The 24,745-nt window shown below is 29.8% G+C and overlaps 1 protein-coding gene across 3 annotated transcripts in view; it reads right to left on the bottom strand.

Moving 5' to 3' along the window:
* Positions 1-24,745, bottom strand: part of LOC107441868 (uncharacterized) — a 257,831-nt gene that overhangs the window by 19,858 nt on the left and 213,228 nt on the right. The gene's annotated exons all lie outside the window — the stretch shown is intronic.

Genomic DNA, 24,745 nt, shown 5'->3' with positions numbered 1-24,745 from the left:
GGCGCTGACCAAATTTTTTTTTTATTTTGTTTAAATTGACTGCAATTTCATTATTTTCATTTATGGTACAACGTTCTTAGAATGAATAAGTGATTTAGAGATGTTGCTTTATTATAGCGGAGAAAAATTACTACAAGGTGTTTGAAAGGTCTAGGCTTAAAGCTGTCGTTCCCCTAGGCTAGGCCATGCCTTAACATAAGGCAGCTGTCCTCTAAAGCGTAGGGCAAATTTTAATTTGCATAAAAATTTACTGTTCATTATGCTGTTGAAATTGATGGTTTAAGAAAGTTACATCAATATAAGGTTAGGCCATCCTAAGGTTAGGACGATATGAATCCGATTTGATTACATATTATTACAGTACATCTTGAAAGAAATCGTGGTACAATTTAGTACTATTTATAAATGTATCAGCAAATATGTATGAACTACTAAAATCAAGCGTCAACTATGATCCTTAACTTTTTTTTTTATCTACGTTACCCACATTAATAAACCAAGCATTAAGTTTCTGACATTAAGTTCAAAAAGATTTTGTTTCCTTTAATATTGGAATGCTAACTTCATTAGCTACCTGCCTAAACATGTTTTTTCCCATATGCTGTGATTAAGAGGTTTGTTTAGTATACTTTTTTTTTTCATTCATTCCTTGGTAATTTTTTATTATTAGTCCATCCTTTAGGTTCCTCAAGTATTTATTATTTGCCTATTGATTAAGTACTCATTATAATTGCCCCATTCATTAGAGTTTCCTAATTAATTACCTATACATTATGTAGGTACAGTTATTTGTTCATTCATTAGATATTCCTTAGTATTTTTCTACAGATTCAAGTATGTCTTATTATTCGTTTATTGATTAGGTACTCTTTAGTAATTATTCAGTCATTGGATATTCCTGAATAGTAAGGAATGCCTAATTATTGGGCATTCCTTAGTATTTGCCGTCAATTTTTCTTATACGTTCATTCATTATCCATTTTTTGGTAACTGGTTTCTTTTTTTATTTTGATAGAAAAGACTTGTAAATTCTGAATTTCGGATGCAGTTTCCTGATCTACGCTTAAATTTGCACTGTTATGTTCTATTGTTCTTAGGTCAGAATGCTGAACAAGTCATGGAACACGAATTTTCTTATTTTGAATCATTTACGGTACACATACGATTATCACTAACTGCATTGATTACATCACGAATTACATTCATGACATCACGAATTACATTTATGACAACAAGAACTACTTTCATTACGTCAGAATATTGCAGCTTGGCTTAAAGCATGTGCCTCGTTAGAGAACATGTGACTTACAGTATAGATAATGTTCGATTTAGATAACAAAAAATACTAGCGTAAATCAAGGTGCGAAATTTCCTCTCTCCAGCTCGCCATTGGCGATCGAATATTTAGGACTGGCAAGTAAGTAACAGAGTAACTAGAATAACAAGGATTGACTCTAGTGTAACAGAATTTGAAATGAAGACTGCAAGGTCGTATTTAAGCTTTGAAAGACAGCAGTATAAAAACGTGAAACGTTAGAGGTATAGGATCATTTTTGATATTTTCTTTATTTTAATGATATGTGGAAGATACAAAAACCATTGAGATCTCATTGCAACCTTACTTTAAGTTAATATTCTTATTACTTTGCAATAAATATGTTTCCATTATTCAGTTTATGGTTCTATTTTTATGGTTTTGGTCACCAAAAAGTACATCGATTTTAACATTTTAAAAATCGCTCGTATTTTTCGCGAAAAATGTGGCTAGCAAATAATTTAGTCTGGCTGGTATCTTTAGAATTGAGATGTCACGCCCAGGTGTAAATAATATTTTTAACATAAAAGATTAAATCCCTAACTACTGTTTATTCAAGTATCATGACGACCAGTAAATAATTATTTCTTAAAATTATCTTAATTGCTATTGTAATTGTATATTTATTAAAATGAAAATTATCTTAAATTTTGCAATAGTAAAAATATAACAAACACTCACTGCAAAAAAATGCAAAAAAAATTAATCAGCGCTTAGAGAATTTATTTAGAGAATTTATTTAGATAGCTAAATACAAAAAAGTACCGAATTATTTCAATATTCTAATATCCTCTAAACGTCAAAAGCTCAACAAATAAATCAGACCTTCTCCATAATGGTGAAACATCACTTAACAATATACTTGAACTTTTTACGAACGAAGAGAAAAAAAAGCCATTCAATTTATCAAGCAAACACAAACCAGCAAGCAAACGATAAAAATTGCGTTGCCACCCACATATAACTAAATACTTCTCAAGTGCTACTTTTTTTCCCTCCTCTTATTAATGTACAGAGTCAGAAGCTAAATTCGAACTTTTTTTTTTCAATATACAAATTTAAAAAGACTCTTATTCTTTGTTCCTTGCATCCCAGAAAATCAAATAAAGCTGAAAACTGTAGGGAAGGAAAAAACGTTCTAAGAACATCTAGAGACTGTCGCGACATTTTCTTTTCTTGATGGTGAATAATAGATTCCCCCCCCCCCAATTCCACTTCAGTTCTATACCAGGATATTGCATCTTCATAAGAGAGGAAAGATATTAAAAACAACAAAAGGGACAACGTAAGATAAAGGATAGCAAATAAGGGGAAGAAAATTGATACTAAAGTATAACAGTATCCTCAGTGTACATAAAAAAAAACAAATGAATAAAAAATATATATATACGCGTAAGATAGGAGAAGTTTGCGTTGTTTTTATACATGCTCAATTAATCTAGTGAAATCTATGCGCTTTCTATGGTGTTTTTCAATATGAGTTTGTTCCCAATAACTTCTTTGCTTATGCAATCTGGTAAAAAGGTTACAAGAGTATAGGACAGGCTTGTTTTCCAGATAAAGATCTTTATGACTTTTGGTGATAAATTGGCAAAAATTTACATAAATTTGTTTCTTAAGACTCTTTCGCCAAGCAAATTTTTTTTTTAAAGAATGCTACAGTTAAAATGCATATTTTAAAATATGTAAACCATCTTGCAGTAAAAATGTTTTTGGGGTTCTATACTAGAGTTACGGGCACGATTTTGGAGATCCGAGCCCGAAAAATTTTAATTCAAGTCCGAAAAATATATGATTACATGGAGCTTGGATCTGCCCGAGCCTGAGAAATATGTCGGATAAAGGCCAAATTTTGCAATCTCGCCATTCGGCTTTTGACGCCCAAACAAGTAAATAAATCATTGAAGATTTTTATCATCTAAAAGAAAAAGCGAAGAGAAAAACTGAACAGACTCGAAACAGATTCAAAGATGGGAGTCGCGGTGACCAGGTTCCAATCCCAACGGTGGCTGGTTGATACGAATTCTGCTCCCGACTTGCACCAACCACAGTGTTGACATAAAATATACTCGATGGTAGACATGGGTTAGAATCCCTTTGTCGTGGCTAACCGTGGGAGGTTTTAGTGACTTTCCTCTCCATAGAACGCGAATGAGGGTTAGTTCCATCAAAAACCCTTCACGAAGGCTTGTTTGTCCCAATCCAGGAATTTCCTTATCTTCTGGATTGGGTTCAATATTACAAGGCTACGGAGTTGGACCTTGGTAGTAGTAAACTCAAAATTGGGTAGGCTGTTCAACAACGGTTATAAATAAATAAACTACATTGCTTCGCACTTAGAATGTTCCAACTTACATAAACAGAGAAATTCATATAAACATTCATAGAGTTAAGTATACTCTTCTAGAATTCAGTTCAATTTTGCAGCATAATAAAAGGTACTTTGAACCATAATATTGTAAACACAGGAAGGTGATTAATTCAGCCATGCTTCGGATAATCAGAGAATCGTATAATTAATTTTAAAATGCACTATAGTTAAAGACACCAAATTTTTTAACAGTGTATTCAAAATAGTGTTCCACGCAATTAGAATACATAATTTTAACCAATGTGTGGTTATAAATTTTCCAATAAAAAATCTGACTTGACCTATCGAACGAATTACTCGCTCTTTATAAACTATAATTAATTTTTCCAGCATCCAATCAATTCATCACCTTTCTGAAAGAACTCTTTTTCTAGCAAACGATAGTAAATATTGGTTTGTCGATTTAGATCGCTTAATTTAAAACACTTCAAAGAAACAGTTTCATGCTTAACTAGAATGTACTTTAATGAACTTGTATTCGAGAGTACAGCAACTTGATTACAAAATCTTTAAGGATACAAGATAAAACGTGTTTTAAAAAAAATTGAAATATTTTACATCGATATTGTTAAATATTAATTACGATTAATCGTTTGGAAACAATTTGGAACAAGCAATTTAAAACTACAGCGCCAGTAAAAGCAATTAATATTGAAATTGATTTTTTAGTATTAATTCTTTTGCTAAAATATATATATATTATTATTTTATGCAAATTGGAGACGAGAGAAATTAATTTACAAGTCAAATATTGGTGGATTCTTTAAAATTTTTAAAAAAAACTTCGTAAAATTGGTACACTTTTCTTTTTGATTGCTTTGCTTTTTGATTACTTAGATTGCTTTTTAGTATGTAACTTATTTTTTTCCTAATTATTTTATGTTATTTCGTTTTACAGAAACACGTATTAAAAGCGTAACTACAAAAATAAATAAACACGTAATTCCATAACGCTTAAGATTAACTCTAAGACGCAGTTCTCTGTCACGTACATGCCACCCAAGTTGATCCTTGCTCTTGCCTGACATAACGAATAAAAGATATTAGTTTAAAAGTCTATGCAATTTATTTCTATTATTTTTTAATTATAATTAAAAAGAGCTGTAAGCAAGTAAAAGTCGCTGATATTATCTTTTAAAATATAGAAAAGTAAAAGCGTCAGCAGTTTAATGATTAATGCTAACCTATACAAAATATTTACTTATTAAATGCTCCTCCTAAAAGAATTAATTAAAATTTACGAATCATTTTTGATACTTGATCTGGAATTGCCCGTTGCACTCGCTGTAAAAATTTCAGGATGCTAACACTAACTGTTTTGAAGTTATAATAAAGACATACAAATTTACACACACTACCTCTTTCTTTTAGAATTTTTGATTAGACTCTTAAATGTGTCTTTTATGTATAAAAAAGCATATGAATCGTAATTTGTGTTAAAAAAAAGTTTTCTTATTAAAAAAAAATTAAACTAAACAAGAAAATAAATTAAATATTAAAAAAGTATAAAAAAATTTTAAGTCAGACAGATATTTCTTACTGCTACAAATTATAACTCACATAAGTGTAATTATCATGGCAATCAGAAAAAGTTATATCAAAAACTGAAATTTAGTATACACTTCACCCATTGTTTATCAAAAGCATCTTACAAATGAAAATTACCGATCCCAAATAAAAATTTTAATATTCACTAACAGCAAAAATTGCTTTTTTACTGACTTTTATTATACATGCGAATTGAAAGACCACACACAAATCGTTTGCCAAAAGAACAAAAACACTATTTATCTTTCCTTCCTTCCTCTTTTTGTTCTTCCACAAATCGCTTAGAAAACTGTTTCCAAGCTGCAAGAATCACACCCGCAGACGATAATATGCATAGAACAAGACAAAATTTTGCTTCTAGCTTTTTGGGATGGTAGAGAGAGAGAAAAAAAATCGGGTGGCAGTAGAGAGGGTGGATTAATAATGGAATATATTTTCGGAAGGACGAGTTTATTCTTTTGCTTCATGAACCAGCATTGTTGGTTTGTGAATCATGACGTAGTGCATAAATAATGAGCAGGCAGGAGCCTTGGGATTCAATAAAAGCTGCATTAGGGTGTGTTAATCTGCTTTGGGAGGGGGGAGAGGAGATTGCTCCAGAGCTACCGTCATTCTGTGACTGCCACACTTTATTTATTTATTCTTTTCGTGTGCCAAAAGACAAAAAACAGATTCCTGAGAGGTACTAGAATAAAATTCTTCAAATAACAATTTTTTTCTTTGACCTGCAGTGCATTCTTTGAAACAACAGTAATTTGATACAATTAATTTGTTGAAATATGCCACTGCAAAATTAAACATTTTGTTAGTTAAAACGACACAATAAGATTAATGTTAGAAATAAACATTGATAATACTCACATTTTGTAAGCTAAAATTATTTTTAAATAAGGGAGAAACAAATGAAAATATACGCTAGAAACACACATTAACGAGTCGGAAGATTTAATTAAGATAATTTTAAAAAAGTATAAAAAATAACGGCAGATAAACGCTAAGATAACACTAGACGCTTTCATTAACGTTTTTTTTTTTCAGAAACAATCTTTGTATACATTTTCTCAGGAAATAATTAATCCATAAAAAAGAAGAAATGTGTTCTATGTGAGAAAAATACAGAGGCAAGCATGATTGACTCACCCCTCCTATTTATTATTGGTATAACCAAGGAAAACAGGCCGGATTAAAGAGCCATCTCACGCTTTTTTAGTGGTCATTTAAAATATGCAATCCTTAAAATTGACAAGAGGTCTTCGTAATTTGTAATTAGTTAAAGGAAAGCCCAGCTTCTCCGGATCACATTCTCAATTGTTTAGTTTAGAGATGAGAGAAATCATCTCACGTTCTCAAATACTATCCTGTTGCCGCGAGAACTCCTCCAGACACCAGACTCACATGAAAGCCGCTACTGCATTTACAAAGATCCGTCGAATAGAAAAATGGGGTGAGTTATTTCGGATTGGTTAAGGTTGAAAGAGAGTAGTGTTATTTGTTGAACTCATCTCCGTTAGAATCAATTTTGATTCTATTAGCAGCAGACGACCCCAGACTTTCAACGGGAGTTCTTGTGATAGCTGAATAGTACACGGACTCGTGGATTAGATTTAGCTGGAATTAGATAATAAATCATGGGAAACAACAACAAAAATTATTTAGTTTTTCGTATTTGGGAGCACATTTAAAATTTACGTTAGGAAGTTTGGGGTTGTTAAAATAGAGGAGATAAGTTACATGAAATGAAATACAGTGGTTTGAGAATGGGTAGTAACTTTACTATTGTTATTAAGGGGGAAAAAACTCTCACGAATAAAATAACTAGGTTAACATGCATATAAAACCAAACTAAAACAAAAAGTAATTTTCTACTAGGAAAAAAGGGAAAGAAAGAAAAGGAAGAAAAATAACTTGTACAAATATGGCCATATTACGTTTTATTCCAGGCAACGAATCAGAAATCAATAAGGCGCATGAGATAATTCCAATTCCGTTCTCTTAAGTGAAAAAATTCCCCCATTCACTGTAGCCGTAAGTTTGCTCCTATGGTCATCATAGCCACACGTGCCTTCGTGATATTTGCCATCTGGACCCCCTCTGATTAAATTCGAAGGGTGTCCTCCCCTCCGCTACCCCACAAGTATAACCTGATGAGAAATATGAATACATATTCCTATAGTTTTCATACGAGACATTTTGTTCCCGCACCTCCAGCCTATTAACTGTAACCTTAACGAACTATGCTGCGGGGAAACAGAAGGGTGGAGCGTCCGTTATAAGCACAAGGACATTCCCCGTCCCGTCCGGGGATAAAAATTTAATTTTCGGCGCTAATAAATAACACTTCGTCACTGTACTCCACACTATTAATTTTAGTAGGGGTTCTTGGAAAATAGAGACAACTTCCCGACCAAACCAAATTTTATGCAAAAATGTGCGGGGAGGTATGATAATGAAAAACAGTGGTACAAAGAGATAGCTTTGTGCATTTGGTTGTCCACACAGCATGATAAAATATCTAGAAAATGCCTCAAATAAAAGATTAAATATTTTAATAGAGCATATGCTTTATGCTACAGAACTCACTGAAGTTTATAGTCTGTGCTTAGTCATAAGCCAATTAAAGCAACAGAGACGCTCAATGCCGACAACCAGTTTTGTATGGTTTTGCATAGGTCCATTCATTCTTAGATCTAGGTTATAATTTTGAAATATATATTCCAATCCCAATTAAGCATTTACCAAAATTCCTTATTCAGAGTTTTCAAATCAGATACAAAATTTCTGGAATACCTGACTGCATTAAACCAAATAAGTTATTCATACGCAAAAATATAAAAACTATTTCCTTAAATTAGAATCGAACTTTCTAGAGCACTCGTACACAAACCAAATTTTTATATTGTTGCGTATGGATAAATTTTAAGGACTAAAGAATTATCCATACCTGAAAATATAAAAGCTGGTTCCTTAAATCAGAGTCGAACTTTCTAGAGCACCTAATTAATCTGTATACAAAACAAATTTTTATATTTTTGAATATGAATAAATTTTGGGGAAGGAACGGCAAAAATTTAACTATACGCAAAAACATAAAATATATTTCCTTCAATCAGAGTCGAACTTTCTGGAACAGCCAATTTATCCGTATATAAATCATACTTTTATATTTTTGTGTATGGATAATTCTTGGGGACCAAAGATTCAACCATAAAAGCTATTTCATTAAATTATAACTGAACCTTCTGGAACACTCGATTTATCATTTACAAATCAAACTTTTCAATTATTTTGTATGGATAAATCTTGGGGACCAGTTTGTATTCCAAAAATATAAAAACTATTATCTTAAACCAGAGTCGAGCTTTCTGAAATGCACGATTGCAATAAACCGCAGATTTATCCTTACCCAAAATTATTAAAACTTGATCTTTCTGGAGAGAAAATTTAATTGCAGTGGATCAGAAGTCAAAAAGAAAGATACCATTCTACTTAGATCATTTTTTAAATACACGTAAAGTGAAACTATCTCAACGTTTCGTTCCACCCATTAAAAAGCAGTGATAAAATACGTGCTTTACTGAAACACAAAACTCTAAATAAGCAACAAAAAAAGGAAAGAAATTTAAACATAATTTCCCAAATGTTTAAGTAAAATCCGCTATGAGTGGCTAACTTTCGATTACAAGATGTCTTTCCACATCAGCTAAAAATAAAACTCAACGAAATACGTTACACAGGCTGACCCATTACAAAAATTGGTAATGCAACTCTAGCATGAAACCGTTCAAAAACTATTTCCACGCGGACGAAACGTAAGTGCACCGAATAAATGAAAAAAACTGAATGCGTTCAGAAAAGTTTTTGGGCTTGATGACGCTAACGTTTTAAGGGTGGAGGAACAAATTAAGATTGGTAATGAGGCATGATGAATGCCTTCAATTCTGAGTTACCATGAAATGGGCACGGAAGCATGAATACTTCCATTTCTTCCATGTTGGATTAGCCATATAGAACATGGATATATGAAAATAGAAGTTTCATCATCATTTATATCATATTAGAAAGTGGCATTTCATGGTTTGTTGGATTTGAGGTTAAAAATAGTTTGCATTTTAATTTCAGTCACAGAACAGTTTTGTTTTAAGTAATTAACTTTAATATTTAAGTTTGCGAAGGCAAAAGTCGAATGAAATTTTATGTTTGGTATAAATGTAACAAATTTTTCAGAATCATTTTTTTTTTTTTTGACCAGTATGGAATTTTAAATGATTAAAAAGCAAACAATTATTAAAAATATAACTCAGCGCCATCGTCAATACTTTCTGAAATTAAAAACAGTATTTTTTTTTTTTTTTTTTTTGAGCGAGCGAGAGAGAGAATTTTTGGAAGAAAAAAAAACAATTACATCAAGGTTAGTAGAAAATTTTAGAAAAAATAAAATAAATTTTGTTCGAAAATTATTGAATGCCCGGTTACCAAAAATATTGTCAGGAGTGTTTAGGTTTGCAGAAAAAAGTATTAGATAATTATATTTTGGCATTGGCATTAAAATTGTAAAAGGCAAACGATTATTAAAAAAAAAATTAATTAAAAATAATTAGAAAATAATGCAATTGTTGATAAAGCATGATTTGTTTTCTTTGGCAGGGGGTTAGTTTTTTGTTTAAAAAATAACTTTGTTTCGTCAGTATTAAAGTAATTATAATTAGGATAGTAATTTAATTCTGGTTCAGATAAGGAATGACAAGAGTTGACGAAATATTTTCAGGAAACGTTTCAAGCAAACAGTTGTTATTTCATTATTTATGTATCATTATTTAGGTTAGGTATTTAAAAATTGAAGTTCGGATATTTGAATCTAAATTAATACTATTTTCAGAATTTTAGTTATTCCTAGTGATGTGCTGATACTTAGTTAGAAACATATTTCTGATGAGCTGACTTTCCTGATTTTCTTCTTTATGAAATGAAAAATCAGGTTATTAGCTTACACAAAAAAAGTTCACCTGGAAGTAGAGTTTGCATCATTTTTGGATATGAAATTAATAATTTTTTACAACTTGAAGTCTACTACATTTATTTATCTTAATACTTCCATTACAACGTTTATGAAGAATATCACTCAGATTCTGATTAAAAAGAAATATTCCGCTCAAAAATCAAAGAATAAAGAAACGTTCGAAGGGTTCGCTGAATACATCTGATAAAAATGGCTTCTTCTGAGTGCAGACGATACTTAAGAGATTCGATATTAATAGCATGAGCTGGGTCGCATACTGTTCAGAAATATCACCATTCCATCCCTTTTGAAAAAGAAGAGGAGTGCTTTTGGTGCTAGTGCTTAATCACTAGCAGACGATTCTAGAGAGGGTAGTGTACAGACGCCTGGGGTACAGCTAATGGTTCTTTGTTGGGGATGTAGGTGTGGGTGGTACAATATGGGGTGCCAATGCCTCAGGTGCAAAAGATGTTGTGAATGGTAACCTGACAGATCCAGGATTCGGGATTATCCAATAGCGTGATGTTTCCATGGCAACTTTCTTCCGACAGCTCAATCCAAAGCACTTAGCTTAATAAGAGAATTTTTTTTTTCCTTTCGCTTATGGGGTAGCAAATAAAAAAATAAATAAATCAAATGTTCGACAACACACCCCAACTGGAAAATGTGCAAACGACAATTTTATTTGTACTGGAAAGTAATTTTTATTAATTGAAAAATAATTATCTACTTATGAAGCGATAACAGAAAATTTAAAAGTGATTAAAGGAGGTATGGGAAGTAGTGCAGTTTATATAAAAAGCAATAAATTTTAAATGAGATTCAAATTATAGTTGACATTGTTTTTCATTGCATTGTTTTAAAATTTAGTGCAACTGCTTTATATTTTATTTCTAATTAGTCATGCTTCTTACGATTTATTTTTGATTGAACAGTCTGTGTTGTGCTTAGAAGGATTTAAAAACTATCTCAAATGAACATCAAATGAAGTCATTTTAATAGTAAATAATTTAGCTAAAATAAAGCAATTAAAAAACAAACTTTAAATCTTAATCTTTAAAAAAATATAAAGGTAATGAAAACAATTGAGGGTTCAAACAGAAAAATTTTTATGCATGAATCACAATTACAAATTCACAAATGTTTTTATTCATATTACGTGGAAAATGTCTAAGTTGAAACGGGTACAGTTGTAATCATTTATGAATCAGTTAAACAAATTTAATCAAAGCTTGATTATTATACAGGATTTTTCGTAACATACATTTATCTATTTTAAGAATCCTCGTCAAAAATGAATTAAAAAACGAAGATGCGCCCTTAAAGTTCGCAAATTAACATTTAAGAAAAGGGTAAAGTATTATCAAAATTTAACGAATAATTATCCAGGAAGGAAAGACTGAAATGGTGGAACGAGTACAGCAGTAAACATTTATAAATCAGTAAAGGAAGTTCAATCAATTGAATGTTTGGTAATATATTAAGTACTTTAAGAATCCTTGTTCCGAATGAATTTAAGAAAAGAATGCACAGTAAAGGTCACAAATTAATATTTAAGAACAGAAAAAGGAAAAACGATTTCAAAATTTAACAAATAATTAACCAGGAAAGTAAGGGTGAAAACATCAAAACATGTTTTGTTGCAGGATGGGATAGAAAAGTATTGAAAATTAATATTAGAAACATTTTAAAGTTTCATCCGGCAATCAAACTAGTTTTGATATTCTTCATCTCCAAAAGATTTCGATAAGGTATCTGCTTTTCCTTGCTTAAATCTTAATTTACGTTATCTAATGTTAATTTTTTTTATTAATTTTATTATTGACAAAATGTCTAAAAATCTATCCAATTCACGGAATACCCAATAAAACAATTATATCGAACATTATTCCAGGCTACATTTAAATTAATATCCTAGTTTCTAAACAATAATCAAGTTTTTAAAAAAAACATAATTTTAGTTAGTTTATAAAAAGATAAACATAAAAAATATTATAGATTAAAAACAATATTTTATGTATATTAAAATTATTTTATACACAATAAAAATAATATTTTATACATATAAAATATATAACGGATTATATATTAAAAAAATCTTTTTATTGTTTCAGAGGTTCAACAATGACCATAAAGAATTCAGTTAAAAAAAAAAAAATTTTAATAAAAAATATTTTTCTATCTCAACACAATTTTAATTTCTATTACTTTTCGTATTTAAATAACCGTAAATCTTCGCTGTTCAAAAAAATAAATAAATAAATAAATAAAAAATTATTATTTTTTCATGGATTAAAGATTACATCACTTGACTAGAAATTAGCATTTTCCTTCCTCGTTTCGAAAGAATTATTCTATTTACATCGTTTTCCTCAAGGCTATTTTTATCTAATAATATCGCAAATTTCGAAAGGACTTTAGTTCGGAACGATATTAAAATTATTTCTTCCCAGTTTTTTAAGAACAACAGTTCAGCGAGGCGGTAGTAGTACAGTTTGGGGATGAACTGAATGCATTGGATCTTCGGAATATTCATGAAATAGGTAATAAACAAACTCAGAGCTTTCGATTTCTACGCCTTTCGAAATTGTTTTTTCCAATCACATTTTCCATCACCAGTTTTTAAATATATATGCAAATGGCACGGGGTTCCGCCGCGATAAGAGTAGGGGGGAAATGATATGGGTGAGTATAGCCCCTGCGGCCTATATGCACAGCAGAGCATGAACTTGAAATAAAATAGCGTGGGATTTCTGAATTTCAAATCCCCGGACGTTTCACCTGTATCTAAAATTTCTTATAATTCATGATAATCATTCATTATTTAAATCTCCTAATATGTAAAATTATTTATTTCTGAATTTCTTGCACGAGTAGCTCTTGCAAATGTATTTGCAAGCTCAGGTGGAAAAACTTGATTGACTAAAAAGCATGAATGACTAACCCCTCTCGTTTATTATTGGTATAACCAAGGAAAACAGGCCAGATTAAACAGCTACCTCACGTTTTTTTAGTGGCCATTTAAAATGTGTAATCTTTGGAATCGGCAAAAGGTCTTCCTAACTTGTAATTTGTGCAAAGAAAGTCCAGCTTCTTCGGAGCACATTCTCAATTGTTGGAGTTAATAAGTGAGAGTCATCGTCTCACGTTCTCCTTATGTACTGTACAGTCATGGCGAGAACTCCTCCAGACACCAGACTTCGCTAAATTATGATTCTTATAATTCATGATAATCATTCATTATTTAAATCTCCTAATATGTAGATTTATTTATTTCTGAATTTCTTGCACGAGTAGCTCTTGCAAATGTATTTGCAAGCTCTGGTGCAAAAACTTACGAAAACTAAGTCCATAATTCATTATATTTCTTTATGATTAATCATTAAGTTGATATTATAATAGGCATATTTACTTGTATCCCAAGTAAAAGTTCGATAAGTTATAGTAGTGATTATATTAAAATAATGAACCATAATATCCAAATCCCCCTAATAATTCTTGATTTAGGATAAAAATTATCATTTTGTGAGGTAAGTTCTTAAGCAGCGAAGAGGAAACATTTGCAAGAAGAAAAGAGATTAAAATTTTAATCTAAATGGCGTTCATATAAACGCAGGCTCGTGGTTCTATCCTCGGACATGGCAAGGTGCACTCAGCCTTTCATCCCTTCAGTGGATCAATAAAATGCCAATGACCATCCAACTGGAACATTGTGCTGCTGCATCCCATACCTCAAGGTCAAGACAACTTATACCCGAATTTTTATTTCGCGAACTCTTTCTAGGAATCAAGAACGTTTTGAAGATTTCTTCGTAAAATGACTTTCAAATAGCCAAGTGAATTTTCTTTTTAAGAAGTTTTTCTAGCAGTCCAAAATTTTTTCTCTCCCTAATTCTCAAAATCTTTCTATACGTTTCAAACTTATTCTTTCTTTTAACATATTTTAGGAAATAATAAAATGTGTAACGTTATTTAATAAATGGGATGTGATTAAATTAAAAAATTTTAGAATAAAATTTTTTATCACATTTAAATACAGTGCTTCCTCCTGGCAACGTTTTGTTTTATTCCCACTTTCCTTGCAAATATCTTTTCCATGATTAAAATGCATGAAATAGATAGTAGTTTACAAAATAAAGGAAAAATTTGCATTTTTTCAAATCTCTGGTGCTTATGAATTTAAAATCCGTTGTGTTATTTATTATTTCGAAAGGTGAATTCTATTAATTAATCGAGAAAAGTTGAATTCTATTAATTAATCGAGAAAAGGTGAATTCTATTAATTAATCGAGAAAAGTTGAATTCTATTAATTAATCAAGAAAAGGTGAATTCTATTAATTAATCGAGAAAATGGGAATTCTATTATTATTATATTTAATTTCGAGATTTAGCGATTTCGTCTAGTATAGGTCCTACTGAAAATTCGTATTCGAAGAAAAACAATTCTAATAAAATGATAGTACTGCGCAGAAATGACATTTTTAATTTAAAAAAAAAAAAAAAAAAAAAACTATACGGAGTACGGAGAATATAGGATACGGAGTTAAACATTGGTAGACTTTCCTAAATTGGGTCGGCTGTTCAACAGTTATAGTTCGACGGTTATAAAATAAAATAGTATATTGTTATTGAAAAAACAATTTATGTGTTGCTTTTTCTTTTTTTCGTCATTATTTTACATAAATAATTTCAGAAATTATTTAATAAATTATGGATTATTGTTCGGATATAAATATCATTATTACAGGTTCAACATAAATATTCACTCTCCGAAATTATGTTATCCTTCCACGGAACCCTAGAGTTCAGTGGAACACTTATTAGGAACCGCTGTTTTAAGGTGTCATTATAAAATTATCAAATTTTACCACAGTTATCAAATTTTATTACACATTATAAAACTATATTTTATTTTTAATTTTTCCAAAATAATTACCAAATCGCTTCGGTAAAAATTGCCGAACAATTTGTGTTCCCATAGAGACAGAAACTCAATAAATTTTCCATATTTTGGTAACTGTATCTTTTCTCAGTGTATCTTTACTTTACCCGCAATCATTTTTTTTCCGCCATTTCATACCATACGATTCGCCAAATCACATTAATTTTTTAAACTCCAAAATAAATCCTGATCAAAAAAACGTTTCCGGGGAGACTATATCTAAAAATACAATTTGCGTTACTGTTCTTTATTTCTTAACAAAAGCTAAAAAGTGATAAAATTTTAGAAGGTAATCGTAAAAAGTTAGAGAAGAAAAATTCGCAGTAAACTAAATCTGACTCAATCTCAAAAAAATTCGAAATTGCTTCTTTTTATAGCCCTACGTACTGAATTTATAGCGCGGAATAGGTGGGCGACGGGGCCTCTCTCTCTTATAAAGAATGTCTTTCAATCCGTTACTTTAAGAAAGGTAATAATTTTTTTTTTCCAAATGGATATGTATTCTGAATTTAAATGTCACTTCCATTTGAAACCCGTCGATTATTTCTGATTTCTTTTTTTGAAAAGTTAAAGAGAGAGAGAGAAAAAAAAAAGTTAAAGGTCGAAATCATAAGAAGAGATGTTTATGGTGGAATGAGGGAGTAAAATCTAAAGAAATGACAAATAAACTTCGCGGAAAATGACGGAAGACTGCATTTACGTCGTCATTCACTTTCGTTTCATTTGCTTTCATGAATATTTAAAAAAAAAAAATTCTTTTGTTGCATTTTGTAGTAGTTCATTTATTTTAGTGTTTATTGTAAAATGATGCAAAATATTACGAAATGCGAAAAGTGAATATTTATTCATTTTTGTAAGAAAACAAATAAGAATATAAATTAAAACATAAGTGACTCAGGGTAAGTAGCCAAATCTTTCAACGAAAAATAAGTACTTTTTAAGCACTCAAAAAATATTTTTAGGAGCTATATACTTTAACAAAATGCAAAACAATTTTCAAAGATTTTATATGATCATGATAAAATAACTAGTTTCTGACAAAGAACTCTTTTCTTGATGATATTAGCCACTATAAAATGATCAAGAGGTTTTTCGGTTTGATATCAGAGGGTGGAAAATGAAGCCTGAAATAGAGAACATCTTGCAAAATGCAGCAGTTCCACATGAGAGTGCAATAATTTCACCGAACTCAGCTCAGTACTCAGCTCAGGACTCGCAAGTATTTCATCAAACATGTAAAATGTTTGACGCTTTCATACGCTACAGACACCGAAATAAATTGTGGTTGAATGAATAGTGAAAACGTTGAACAATGTAAAAAGCACGCTTTTGCGTAATGCGTGTCCAAAACCGACTGGTAAAGAAGAAAAAAATCTCATTTTGGAGAAGGGAAAATTAAGCACTTTTTAGAAACATCCAATGAAAAAAGCACCATTAAGGGCTTTTAAAAACAAAAATTGAAAATAAGCACCTTTAAGTACTTTTTAAAAACGCTACGCACCATGTGACTACATATTGTAATAGAAATCTTCTAAAATAATAATAAAAAAATTACTATCGAAGTATTTACTAACCAAAATGAAAATTAAAAAAGAACGAATAAAAAAGAAAAGTCTTAGAAGTAATAATATGATAAAGTAATAATATAAAAGTCTTAGAAATAATTATTAATTCACTTGAAAACACATTAATTCACTTGTAAATTCGCATGAAGAATGTCTTTCGATGCATAGCTTCACACTGCAAAAAAAAAAAAAAAAAAAAAAAAAAAAAAAAAAAAAAAAAAAAAAAAAAAANTTATTGTGAATGAAACAGTTTTCGAAGAAATTCTTAGAGCTAGCATTTCGCCAAATTGAAAAAATCAATATCTTTACTTGTGGAAGGATACGAATTTATTAAAATAACTGCATCTGAAATAGAAAGACAAGAGGTACGTTACTCTAAATAACAATAAAATATAATTGTTAAAGTAATTAAACTGCCAGAAATCAAAAACCGTGTGTAAAGTAACTAGTTGACGCAATAAAAACTCCTAACATAAAAAAAACAGATATATTATTTAAACAGAGTATGGCATGTAATCAAAAACACATTTAAAATAATTACAAGAACATTAAAAACTAAACCTGTGTTACAAAACGCGAGTAGTCACGCCATTGTAATAGTAAACTGAACACTGAAGACATTATTTATAAAAGTAAATTTTCTGGCATAGTGCAACACAATTCGTTAATTTTATATACGTAATTTTTCGATGCAATGTCAAAGTGAGTAATGTAATGATTACTATTAAAAAAAGCCTAGTAACTATTTTAAAATTCAATCGCTAATGATGCATAAAAATTAGTTAAAAATTTAAGTACTGTACTTTGGAAGCATTCTATAGTTCTAGTAAAAACTTTTCAACCATAACTTTTTTGGCTATCAAAAGGGTTTATATAGTTTTCTTTTTTTTTCCCCTCTCTAAAAATGAGGAATTTCGAGATACTTGCCAAAACGTTCTCGAATGCATGCCACGGATATTTAACTCCAACGGAATCGTCTGCATGACAAGCTTCTAATAGTTTTTTTCGGAGAATTAATTGACCATTAAATGACCACACTCTTATCAAGATGATGAGAATATATAAGAAATACCCGTTTCGCTACATTTCTAAGTAAAACTGTTTTAACTTTTAAAGTTATGCTTGACTATATACTAGTATTATAAAGGGGGAAAAATGCAAATAAAAGATAAATACATTGTTGGCTTGTTTTAGACATTACAATAAATAGTTTAGTATTTTTACCAACGCATCAAAACTGTTATTGTGAGAAAAAAATTCCAACCTAAAAAAAATAAATACTGATTATTCATTCTGCTGACATGAAGTTGTTTGTGTCTTCAGGAAATAAGGTTCAGCATTTATTTTCAGAAATTGAAATGCAAAATGGCGCTTTAGCCAAACATTTCATCCTTTAGGAACCAACTGTATAAGAAACCATATAAGAAAAATAAAAGTTTGATATTTCGAAAAACTAGTTTATTTTTAGAGAAAACCAATCACTACTGATTAAAAAAAAGTGTAAACAATAAACAAATTATCATTCATTTCAGATTGCTGGCCGATTGGATTTTTATAAAGATTGGATTTGAGATGGGCTTTAGAACAATATAAAAATAATGAGAAAGTTAAGTACATATTTTGACTATTCAAGATAAGTTATGTTTTTGGTTAGTAATTGTTGAGTTCAGTAGAAGTTTAGAAGTAATTTTAAAAATATCCTTATCCATTCTTAAACCAGGAAATTAAAGTATTTTAAGTGACTATTTATGAATGTTCGAAAATTTGTCTCAGAAGGCATGGAATACGTTTTGTAAAAATCCTCCTGGTGATTTGAAGTTCAAGAAGCTGTTTACACGACAATTTCCTTCTATTTAAAGGGGATATTTCCGTACTGTGATCTGTCGCGCCAACTACAATCGCCAAGGTTCCAAATGAATTTTAAACTTGCAATTAAAAAAAAAAAAGTGTAGATGTTTGACTGGGGCTGGCTACGGAAATCTCCCCCATTTAAAATTGTCCAATTTAAAAGATTGGCCGAGTAAATTAATTTACATTAATGTTACATAACCACAGTCGAATTCCGTCAGCTCCGTGAATTTGATAGTTTCGGGGTCAATTTTGTGAATTTCATAAAATTTGTTATAATATATGGAATATATTTTGTTAAGAGCTTCCTGGGGTCAAGCAATTTCAGGAAAGTGTTTTTGCCAGTTTGATTCAGGATTATTACTATCAACTTACAGGTGAACAACTTACAAAGGTGTAAACTATATGTTAATTTGCTACTGTTACCATTCTTTTCTTTAGAAGCAGTTAAGTAAATAAGAAACAGTAAATTAAAAAATAAATGCTTAATTTGAACTTAGATTTAATTAAAACGTAAAACATATAGAGGAATTCATTTAATTTTTTTTTTTTTTCATTTTCCTTATTTCAGTATATCTGGTAAAACAATTTCTTTATCTCTATTTAATAAGGACTAGAGATAATGTAGATTTCAATGTAACTCAATCTACCATATTTTATTTTTTATTTTTGGATTTAAAGCTTTCTAATGTCATAAAAAGGTGTAATTAATCAGAACGATTCGGAAAAGCTTCAAAAAAGCGTTTAGAAAAAAATGGCGTTAGATCCTTTTAATTAATCAAAACACTAAAGTCATTTAATATATTCATGGGTTTCATCGCTATAAATAATTCTTGATATGAGAAGTGAAACGACTAATAAGTGAATGAGCGAATCACTTTGTAATTAAAAATATTAAAAAAAATAGTTTAAAAAATTTAGAATACGTTGTAGTGCATATGACAAACATTTTTTTTTCGAAAAAAATCAATTAATAAAATTTAAATTCTCAAAAAAGGAGGCATTTTACAAATTTTATTTATTTAATTGTTACTACAATAATGCTTACTGTATTTATAGTCTACTTTAAGCTATTAAAAAGAATAAATAAAATGTGTAGATGAGCAAGAAGTATTTTAAAATAAAAAGTTTAAAATTTAACTATATCAAAAAAATAAACAAGTAAAAATAATTTTACCGTAAAATAGCTAACTTCAATCGGCTGCAATTGAAGATTTGTTATAAAAACAAAGAAAATTATTAATTTTTCCATTTTCCAAAATCTAAATAAAAGTAAAAATAGCAAAACATTTTAAACATTAATAAAATTTTTGAAATATTTTCTAGTAAGTATATTATGAAACCACTTAGTGCGTGAAAAAATGCGCAATCGTTTTTAAAATAAGAAAACAAATCTCCGCGTTCGTAAATTCTTGATTTGAAATCAAATTTTGAGTTTCAAAATGAGAAATCCAATTACTCATTGCCTTAGGAAGTAACAAAGAAAACTCGGTTCATTTAGTTGTAGGCCTAATAGGATTAAGTCGTCTTTAGTAAACTGTTCAACATTTAATTCGAATCAAATCAAAATAAAATTTTAAGAACGAAAATGATTTGTACATATTCCTGAAAAAAAAAACAATGAAAAAAATAAAACATCTACCATTTGAAGATATCAAGTTACGTTCTATTTATTCGTTGAAACTACCGCTGTTTTGAAAACGTTTATTATTTTCTCCGACGTTTAATTCGATTAGAATTTTTATATTAAAATGAAAATACAGCAGACGAAAAAAAAATAAAAAAAGGATTTCAATAAATTTTCAAAATTGTTAAATTAGATTTTAAAAAAAACATGCTTATTGAATTTATACGATTGTCTATTCTATAAATAATAAAATATTCGCATTTAACATCGTTAACATAAATAAACTTTAAATCCAATTTATTAATTTTTAAAATGCTTGAATAAAACATTTTAAGTCTATAGGAAGACAATTTAAATTTTTATAGCGTTTAATAGTTGATAATTTAAAGAAATCATTAAACACAAAAAAATTTAAATAATTCATTGAAATGAAAAGAAATAATAACAATCATTTAAAATACAAAAGTGATTAATAATAATATAATAAATTAAGTTTTAAACTAAGACTTTCTTGATAGTTAAACCTAATTATTTTTTAAGTGATTTGATTTTCTTTGGCACTGAGAAAAAAGTATGGTCAAATTATTAGAATATGGTAAAATTTACAGTGTTTTTGGCTCTGTGGGATGAACTTTATAAATAATTTTGGAAACATCTAGTTAGCGTTCCTAATTGGAACGCAGCAAACAGTATGTAAGGATTTAATTTTTTTTTCCTCTTTGCAACAATTGCAACAAAATAACCATTTTTGGATCATTCATTTTTTTTTCACGGTCCAAGTACAATTTTCGAGAATATCTGCATTTTTATAACTTTGCAAGAATGTTTGTACCAGAATCTTATAAAAATGTTCTAACATTGTAAATTTTAAATAAATTTGTCATTGGTTCTGTAATGTAGTGAGTGAGAAGCATCGTTTTAATCTGAAAAATAATCAGAGTAGTTTTCTTTGTAAATATAAGACTGTAAAAACAAAAATATATTGAATCAATGTATTAAAATCGTCGAAACAAAGCTTTAATTAAGGCAATAGGAAGAATAATCAAATACCAAAATGGTTAAAAAACAATTTGATTCGTAAACATGTCTTATATATTTTCTCGTAATAATTCTTGTACAATCGAATTATTCTTGCGTAATGATTTCTTGTACGTTCTTTTATAATAATCGTTATTTTGTATTATTGTGTAATGTGCTTTATTCTCGTATATTTTCTTGTTCGTTTTTGTATAATGATTGTTTGTTTTTGTCTAATGAATTCTTCTTTGTTCTTGCATAATGAATTCTTACCTTGTATTATTATATACATTTTTTGTTATTTTTTATAAGGTATTCCTATCAGTGTAATGAATTTTTGTATGTTCTGGTATATCAAATTCTAATCTTACATTATTAAGAATTATATCTTGATTTATTCTAGTATAGTGAATTACTGTTTTATTCTGTATAATGAATTCTTGTTTGCTTTTGTATAATGCATTTCTTTTTTTGTTCTTCTATAATTCATTCTTATCTTGAATTATTACGTATCTTATCTAATCTGTTATTTCTTTATAATGAACTCCTGTATGCTCTTGTATAATGAACTCTTGTATGTTCTTGTATAATGAACTCTTGTATAATAAATTCTTGTATAATGAATTCTTGTATAATGAATTCTTGTATAATGAATTCTTGTATAATGAATTCTTGGATATCGTTGTATAATGAATTCTTATATGTTCTTGTATAATGAATTGTTATATGTTCTTGTGTAATGAATAATTGTCTGTTCTTTTATAATAAATTCTTATCATGTATAATTATATATCGTATCTTCACGTATTAATTTATAAGGAACACCATTATTTTGCCTTATGCCGTTAAGTTGTAGAAAAAATAGTAGCATTCGTCCGATACTCTAAGAGATTAAATCCGTTCTTTAAAGCAAAAAGAAAAAAATCATTCAAAAGATACTGGTTTTCAGAGGAAAGAAAATAGGTTTCATATTCCAGATAATTCAATGAAAAGAATTTTTTTTAAAACCTGAATCAAAAACTTAACAAAGTAAGTCAAAATTATCTTTAAAGCACAAAGGAGTAAGGAGCAACATTGATATGTTTCTTCCCTTTATTCAGAAACATCTGCACCTGTCGGCATCTACAAGGGCTCGAAAAGGCTGAATAATGAATGGGATCTTCAGCGACAAACAAGCCTTTAGCTGAGAAAGGGAGAAAACACGGCTTGCAAAAAGAATCGATGATGCAGCCTGTACCTAGGGGTGCTTCTCCGAGAATTATCACCGCACAGCCCCAGCGTCGATTTCTCCAACGATCGATGTGTGTGTTTGGTTGCATGCGGTACATAATGCACACAATAGCTGAGTGATCGTAAAAGACAATCGTAAAACAACCTCCTTAACTGCCTCTGGAATTTCAAGCGGCAGACGAAATCTGGGATTCGTTCGAGAATGAAGAGGGGAGTCTATAGAAATGGAAACCTGAAATAATTCGATTCCTTTATCTAAATTTAACCCCAGTGTCTTGCGTTAAGGTTATTATTCATAATGCTGTCATTTGGGCTATTCCACGCTAGTCACAAAATCAGGTGTTATAATATTTTTCACAGTTTTTTGTATTATTAATATTATTATGACTTCATCTGATACTTCAAACAAATACTACATATTTGACTAAAATATTAATTAGTATATGTCAAATGTATTAAGAAAATTGTTAAGACTGCCCAGGCCTGGAAGGACCATACGCCAGGTGTTTCTTGAATGTTTCGTCACACGAAACAGCCTCGCCCAGCACGAGCACCAAGCAATGCGGACACACAAACACAAGGCCCCGAGTCACGCCCGACAGAGAGCGCCATAAATCACGCAAACAAGCCGAACTAACTCAAATTGCTTTTGATTTCCATTACGTGCAAAATCTGTTGAAATTAGCTTTTAAATTAGCAGCTTCTAAAAACAATTTTCTGAAAAATTCGAACCAGCATACGAAATCTGGCATAGAAATGGAAAATTGAAGTAGCTGGATTTTTATGAGTTCAAAATTAATACTTCAGGCACAAAAACATCAATTTTTTTAATTTATATATCTATTTATTTCTTTTTGTCAAAAAAAAAATATGAATTAACTGTTATGCGTCAAGTGCATGAAAAGGTACCCAAAACATTATTTCCATAAAGTACGAGATCTGTTACACTTAGTTTTCAAAAATTTCACAACTTTCTAACTACTGTTATAAACAATTTAATCAAAATTTCACGTGCCATCAAAAATCTCAGATTCGTTTGATAATGGCGAATGAATCTGTGGAAATGATATTTCGAAATAATTTGATTCCGTCATCAAGATTTAATCTATTGTCTTGGATTAACGTTTATTGTTCATAATTCAGAAATATACCTTGGGAAAAGAGTAATTGGGTAATTCAACATCGGAAGGAGAAATTATTATTCATACAGATTTCTAAATAAATGCCAATAAAATAATTTTTATTTTTCTCTTTGGGATAAATAATGTATTACCACGCGATTTTATATTGCGTCATCAAGCTGGACAAAACGGTGGCATCGCCTGATTCTGCCTAAAGAAGAGTCAGAAATTATAATTTTTTTTGCTAGGTTAACTCTATAAACATGAGTGAAATCATTTTCACCCTAGTAATATAAACTTAAATCAGTTTACTTACATGAAAAGTACATATCATTTGTTGCATTCCGGTGCGATATTAAATAAAAGAACTTAGTTGTCTCTGCATGGCAACACTTTTGTGTAATATTCGTTAGTAAATAAAGGTAGATGGTGTTCTTTCAAAATATACTGAAGTTGTGATTTAATTATGTTTTACATCATTTCTTATGAATCAAACTTCTCGAATATGCGCGGAATATTAAATAAAATAAATCACAAACGACTTACAAAAAAAAGGGAGGGGGGTACTAACGACAATTCTTTTCTTTAAAACTTTTTATTGCTAGTTGATTGTGACCATAATCCCAGTTTCCAAACGATAAATTTTGAATAAAGAAAAATTATCCGCATGACGCGCTAGTCATGAATAAATATTGCGACGTTTTATTTCACCTATTCTTTCTCGTCTGCTTGTTCCATAAAAATGAAATAAATTTAAAAATTATGCAAGGAATGGCAACATCACATTTTGTAACGTATTAACACACTCGTAATAGTCTTTAGGGAACCATTAGATTGTGTTTAGGGAGTGAACAAATCTCTATTTCAGAAACAAAACTAGAAAGAAAGAAAAAAATCGGAACAATTTTTATTCCGCAGCTTTCACAATTCCTAAGTCTACCGAAGGGGGCGCTGATTGCGTGCAACGAGATCGTTTGTTTAAAGCAGACTAGGTAGCGGGAGGGGGGGGGATGGGAATCCACAATATACGGTCTCAGTCATTTTTTAAAACATATATTATCAGCTATTACACTGATAAAAAGTAATTAACAGCTATTAAAAAATAATATATCTCAGTACAACAATTTAAGCTTGTGACTGATCAGAAATAGTAACGAAGCAATC

This window comes from Parasteatoda tepidariorum, chromosome 5 (assembly GCF_043381705.1).
Source record: "Parasteatoda tepidariorum isolate YZ-2023 chromosome 5, CAS_Ptep_4.0, whole genome shotgun sequence".
Classification (NCBI taxonomy): domain Eukaryota; kingdom Metazoa; phylum Arthropoda; class Arachnida; order Araneae; family Theridiidae; genus Parasteatoda; species Parasteatoda tepidariorum.
The sequence above is the reverse complement of the archived record's forward strand: the minus strand, read 5'-3'. Positions and strand labels throughout refer to the sequence as shown.